At 46.7% G+C, this 6,569-nt stretch overlaps 1 pseudogene; it reads left to right on the forward strand.

Moving 5' to 3' along the window:
• Positions 1-1,452: 1,452 nt before the first annotated feature.
• On the forward strand, positions 1,453-2,714 carry LOC139021130 (tubulin beta-2A chain pseudogene; annotated as a pseudogene).
• Positions 2,715-6,569: the final 3,855 nt, after the last annotated feature.

The following is a 6,569-nucleotide window of genomic DNA, read 5'->3' on the forward strand; positions in this document are numbered from 1 at the left end:
GGCACCGCCCCCTGTCACCCACAGAGCAGGGCCGATCAGGGGGTTGGGGTGCTGCCACTGTCACACTCAGGGCAGGGCCGATGGGTAGGTTATGGCTCTACCCCGTCACACACAGAGCAGGGCCCATGGGGGCGGGGGGGGAGAGGGATTGGGGCGCCGCACCCTGTCACACACAGAGCAGGGCCCATCAGGGGGTTGGGGCGCCTTCCCCTGTCACGAACAGAGCAGGGCAGATAGGGAGGTTGTGGCCCCGCCCCCTGTCACACACAGAGCTGCAGGGCGATCAGGGGGTTTGGGTGCTGCCCCTTGTCACACTGATCCCGGTGCTGGGAGGCATATTACCCTTTTACTATATAGGATAGAGGCCTGGGGGCCGGCTGGTTTGCCCTGAAGGGTGTCCTGGATCAGGGTGGGGGTCCCCACTGGGGTGCCTGGCCAGCCTGGATGAGGAGATGATGGCTGTTTGCAGCTGGTCACACACCCTTCAGGGTGGGGGTCCCCACTGGGGTGCCTGGCCAGTCTGGGTGAGGGGCTGAGGGCTGCTTTCAGGCTGGCGGTTGTTGACTGAAGTTCCCAACCACTCCTTTTTTTTCTCTTTTTTTATTTTATTCTGGGCCAGCTTTAGCTCTGGCTCTAGGTCTGAGGCTTCGTATCTGGTTTGTTTGCCGTTCTATAATCGAAACAATGTATAACTTCAGCTCTGAAATCCCGGCAGGCTGAAAGCTGGTTTCTGGTGTTTTGTTTAGCTTCTTATTTGCAACATAGTACATAGTTGCTTAGAGTTGCAACTCAGAGGCCGGCAAGTCAGGCGGGGAAAGTTGGAGTCTGCAGTCACTGGAGCAAGCAAGCCTCATGTTCGCTTCCAGCTGCTTGGCTGCCGGCCGCCATCTTGGCTGACAGTTAATTTGCATAAGGATATGCTGATTAGCCAATGGGAAGGGTAGCGGTCGTACGCTAATTACCATGTTTCTCTTTTATTAGTGTAGATTATTAATTCCTCATCATAAACCCTTTTCAGCCTTATTCAACCCTTCCCTCATCTAGCTGTCCTCTAATCTCATGGGTGAAACAGAAGAGATTCAGCCATACAGAACAAATTCCTAAAGAAACTTTATTCATAGAACAAGTGTGAAAATTTATTTTATTGGTAGTAAAAGGGAATTTTAAGGCTGTAATACCAGCTCTTTATTCCTCAAAGGGAAGTAGTTGCTGTAACACTGTACTTTGAGCTACATGGCTAGTTAGCACCTTCCCTCTTCATTGGAGAACCATGAAATCTATTATAGTCCCTTAGGAGGGAAGTTTCGATGAGAAATTGCTACATTTGTTCAAAAAGAAAAACATGTTGACCATGATGGAAAGGTTTTACCCATATCTACATAATGATGACAAAATTGGACATGGCTAAAAGGCCTGGAAGCCCAATTCTTAGGAACATTCAGGGGGGGCCAGTGAGGCAACCAGACTGGAGCCAAGTTTGGGGAGGTCATTAGTGATGAACATGGGATCGGCCCCACTGGCAATCACCATGGAGAGTGACTTGTAGCTGTGTAGGACAATGCAGCTGCTAGTAGCAAGTAGTACCTCAGGCTATCCTGGTGGATCTAGAGCCTGGCACGATGGACTCGGTCAGGTCTGAACCATTGGGCCAGCTCTTCAGGCCAGACAGCTTCATGTTTGGTCAGAGTGGGGCTGGGAACAACTGGGCAAAGGGCCACTAGAGGGAGCTGAACTGGTAGACTCAGTCCTGGACGTGGTGAGGAAGGAATCAGAAAGCTGTGACTGTCTGCAGGGCTTCCAGCTGACCCACTCACTGGGGATGGCACCCAGTTACAGATGGGCACACTGCTTATCAGCAAGATCTGGCAGGAGTACCCAGACTGCATTGTGAACACCTGCAGCATGATGCCCTCGCCTAAGGTGTCTGACACGGTGGTCAAGCCCTACAATGCCACCCTCTCCGACTACCAGCTGGTGGAAAACACAGATGAACCTACTCCACTGACAATGAGGCCCTGTATGACATGTGCTTTCGCATCTTGAAACTGACCACCCCTATGAACGGAGACCTCAACCACCTGGTGTCAGCCACCATGAGCAGGGCCACCACCTGCCTGCATTTCCTGGGCCAGCTGAACTCAGACCTGTGCAAGCTGGTAGTGAACATGGTGCCCTTCTCACGCCTCTACTTGTTCATGCCTGGCTTTGCCCCACCTGACCAGCCAGGGCAGCCAGCAGTATCAAAGCCCACCAGGGCCACTACCTGACAGTGGCTGCTGTTTCCTGGGGCCACATGACCATGAAGGAGGTGGACAAGCAGATGCTCAACTGCAGAACAAGAACAGCAGCGCCTTTGTGGAATGGATCCCCAAGAATGTGAAGACGGCCTATGATGGGACATCCCGCCTGGAGGCCTGAAGATGTCAGCCACTTTCATTAACAGCATGGCCATCCAGGACCTGTTCAGGCACATCTCAGAGCAGTTCTTGGCCATGTTCCAGGGTAAGGCCTTCCTGCTCTAGTATACAGGTGAGGTCATGGACAAGATGGAGCTCACCAAGGCTGAGAGCAACATGAATGACCTGCTGCAGCCTGCAGAGCAGGTGGAGGCACTGGCTCTCAAAACTGTGAGCATGGCAAGGACAGATGAACTCTGGAGTATGGAGAATGGAAAGAGTCTTGATTATCCTGTAGGCATCAGAAATTATATATAGAAACATGATTATTTTGGGGTATTTTTTTAATTGATCCTTGGGGCGGGGGGGGGGGGGGGACATCCATTTGTTGTTTCACTTATTTATGCATTCACTGGTTGATTCATATATGTGCCCTGACTGGGATCAAACCCAGAACCTTGGCTAATGGGGAGGATACCCCAACCAATTGACCTACCTGGCCAGGGTGATTTATCCTTGTTTTAGAAATTGATCAAGATGTTGAGCTGCCCCCTGCACTGAAAAGGTTGCCAGTTCAATTCCCCATCAGGGCACATACCCAGGTTATAGGTTTGACCACCATTCAGGCACATGCTGGAGGCAACCAATTGATGTTTCTCTCTCTCTCTCTCTCTTTCTCTCTCTCTCTCTCTCTCTCTCTCTCTCCCTCTCTCTCTCCCCCTTTCCCTTCCTCTCTTAAAAAAATCAGTAAAAACATATTTTAAAAATGAAATTGACCAAGAAGGCCTTAATATTCCCCCTCAGCTTGACTTAACATTAGACAAGATTTTTCCCAACTCTAGGTCTCTTACTTCCCTTTTCTTGGAACATCCCCTTTAGAAAATTTGTAATTGTAAATCCTTTCCCTGGCCCTTGCAGTGTATATAAATCTTTTTAAAACGTTCTTGTGAGTGCCCCAGCCAGTGTGGCTCAGTTCTTTGGGCATCCTCCTGTGCACCAAAGGATTGTAGGTTGGATTTCCAGTCAGGGCACATGCCTAGGTTACAGGCTTGATCCCTGGTAGGGGGCATGCAAGAGGCAGACAATCAATGTTGCATTCTCACATGATGTTTCTCTCTCCCCCTCTCACTTCCTCTCCAAAAAATCATTAATAAAAAATTTTTTTAAACAAGTCTTGTCAGTTTTATGACCCAGGACCATCTTTCTCAAAGACTTGGGAACCATCTCTTGAAATGCAATCAAAGGAGAACTTATCCTTACCACCCAGTCTCTGTGGGAGCATGACCTCGGGGGGCACCTTGCTCCAAGTTGTAAAATTACTCTTATCATAATGATATGAGAAGTTTAATATTACTTTGGGTAAAGCCAAATAGCAGACATGGATGACCCATATCTCTCCTTCACACCCCAGCCCTTAAAAATCCTACCACCCCCTACTTCAGCAGAGTTGAGCTCAGATGAGTTCTGGCTTCTCTCTTAGCCTTGACTAAAACCTTTGCCTGTTTAGCTTTGACCAGTATAATTTTTGCTCTGACAGGATATTCTCCCTTCTTGGACTTTCATTCCCCTTCAGCTATATTCCTATTCTCTATTCCCTTTGAGAGCAAAATTTCTTCCAAGACTTGTCTGTGCTCACTGCCCCTCTTCCTCTCTGCTCCACTCTGGCTTCTGCTTCCACCCCTCCACCAGAACTTCCCTGTCAACTCCATTAATGACCTCTTGTTATGACTTTGTTAAATTAACGTTTGTTAGGTTCATTCTGACCTCAAAGACAAAGACTAAAACTGCTGTATCAGTTTCCAGTCACAGACAACTAAACTAACATAGGCTGATGTAATTAAGACATCAAATAGTCACATAACAGAAAATCTGGGAGCAGACAGCCCAGTTTGGATGATAGGCTGCCACTATCAGGGCTTCAACTAATTTCTCTGATTTTTGGTGTGTGTTTTTAAACTCAGGGGTTTATATTGGCTGCTATTGCTCCATTCCCTAAGATCAAGAGATCTCTGCCCAGCCTGAATGAACTTGGGGTCTCTTAGCAGAAAAGAAGTGAAATAATGGCAGGTTGCTTGGGCAACAAACGATTGGCCATGGCTGCCAGTGGTTTTGAACAATGGCTTTAAGGCCGTCATGTCTTCAGTCCCAGCAGTTCCTGATGATACATTGGATGCATATCACCTGCCAACCTTGACTGACTGGTAGTGGCAGCCTGGAAGTGCTATGCCTGGAAATGAAACATTTGTAGGATCCCAGGAAAGATGGTCTGGACTTTTTAGCAATAGCTGTGAAGCACATGGCCCAGGGGAGTAGCAAGCAGCAGGAGTGCCTGTATTACAGATCATTTCTTCCTCGCTAGACTGTCCACAGCCTGTGACAGGTGCAGGAAATGCCTCCTATATTGATGGCAATTCCTATTTTTCCCCCAAAAAGACTAGTCCCAACCCCCCTATGCCTGCTTCGGCTTCCTCTGTGTCTGAATGTCATCTGTTCATATTAAGTAGGAAAGGATCAGCCCAGGAGGGAGTGTAGGCAGGTGGAATCCCACATTCCTTCTAATATCTGATGGAAGCATGAGCAAAATGATCTTTATGCTGTCCTCCCTGGGTTCTAAATATTATGGACTGTACTATAAGTACAACCCTTGAATAAGAACTTGAGATAAATTGAGTAGGAAACTTTATATCTGAAAAATTGTCTCAACCAACTATTTCTGAACCATTTTTACTATCTATTTTTACAAACCATTTTTCAAAGGCACCCCTAGCAATAAGTCTAGAGTATTTGTTTCCAAACTTGAGCATTTTTATGCAAACTTTTCATCTTCCTGGGCTAGATGAGTCTAAGAAAAACATTTCATTTATTAGAAGGGCTGCATTGCAAAGCCTTGCCCCATGAGAACACAAGCTCTATGGGAGCAAGAATGTTGGCCTGGTTTGTTCATTCTGTGTCCCTAGCACCTAGCCAAGTGTCTCCATGTCAAAAGCGTTCAGAAAATATTTGTTGAATTGATGTCATAGGATAACCATCCTTCTTGTGCTGTGTGACATGTCCTGCTTCACTTTCCCCTTGAGGATTAAGATATTGATGGAGGATCCGCCAAGATCAATGGCATGCCCTAGATGAGAAATAGGGATGTGCAGGAGGGAAGCATGTGAGTCAGAGCTATCTATTCAGCCTTAAGTGGAAACTCAAGAGACACGCACCAAGGGAGCTGGCGGTAGGCCCAAAGTAACAGCTCTCCCTAGGAGGAGCTATGTCATGCTAGGAAGTCACTTAACATTAATAATAATAGCAAACACTTATATAAGTGCCCTATTCCAAGTGCTCTATTTGATTACTTTACTTAATCCTTACAGCTAAAAGCAGATACTATTACTGTCATGTCCCTTTAACAGATGAGACTACTAAGGCACCAAGTTAAATCAACTGCCCAATTGCCCAAGGTCACACACACACACACACACACACACACACAGTTAGAATCAGAACCAGAATTTGAACCTGGTAATCTTGCTTAAGTATCTGTGTTCATAACATCTCCACTGTGCAGACACTTTGGACTCTTACAGGATCTCCAGGACCCCAATTTGCTCATTAAGTAGGGCTGTGAGATCAAGAGGAATGATGGGTCAGTAGCCCTCAAACCTTCTCAGCTGCATGACTGTTTGGGGACGGGGGTAGGGGTAGTGGTATGGGGGGATGAGGGTTGCAGGTTGGATCTTCTTGGCTAGCCAAATTTATAGAAACAAAGTAGAATGGTGGTTAGCAAGAGCTGGGGGGAGGGGGAAAGGAAATTTGTTGTTTAAAGGGTAATAGAGTTGCAGCTTTACAAGGTGAAAAGTGAATACACTTAATACTACTAAACACTTAAATAGTTAAGATGGTAACTTTTATGTTATGTGGTTTTTACATTTTAAAAAAAATGGTAAGAAATCTTACTTGGCCCAGCCAGTGTGGATCAATGATTGAGCGTCGACCTATGAACCAGGAGGTCACTGTTTGATTCCTGGTCAGGACACATGGATCCCCAGTAGGGGGCATGCAGGAGACAGCCGTTCAATGGTTCCCTTTCATCATTGATGTTTCTATCTCTCTCTCCCTTTCCCTTCCTCTCTGAAATCAATAAAAATCTTTTTAATTAAAAAATAAATTTTGGTCCTCTTTCTCGTC

Source organism: Myotis yumanensis, unplaced genomic scaffold (genome assembly GCF_028538775.1).
Source record: "Myotis yumanensis isolate MYYU_CA2020_CCGP unplaced genomic scaffold, mMyoYum1.0.hap1 SCAF_12, whole genome shotgun sequence".
NCBI classification, from domain to species: Eukaryota; Metazoa; Chordata; class Mammalia; order Chiroptera; family Vespertilionidae; genus Myotis; species Myotis yumanensis.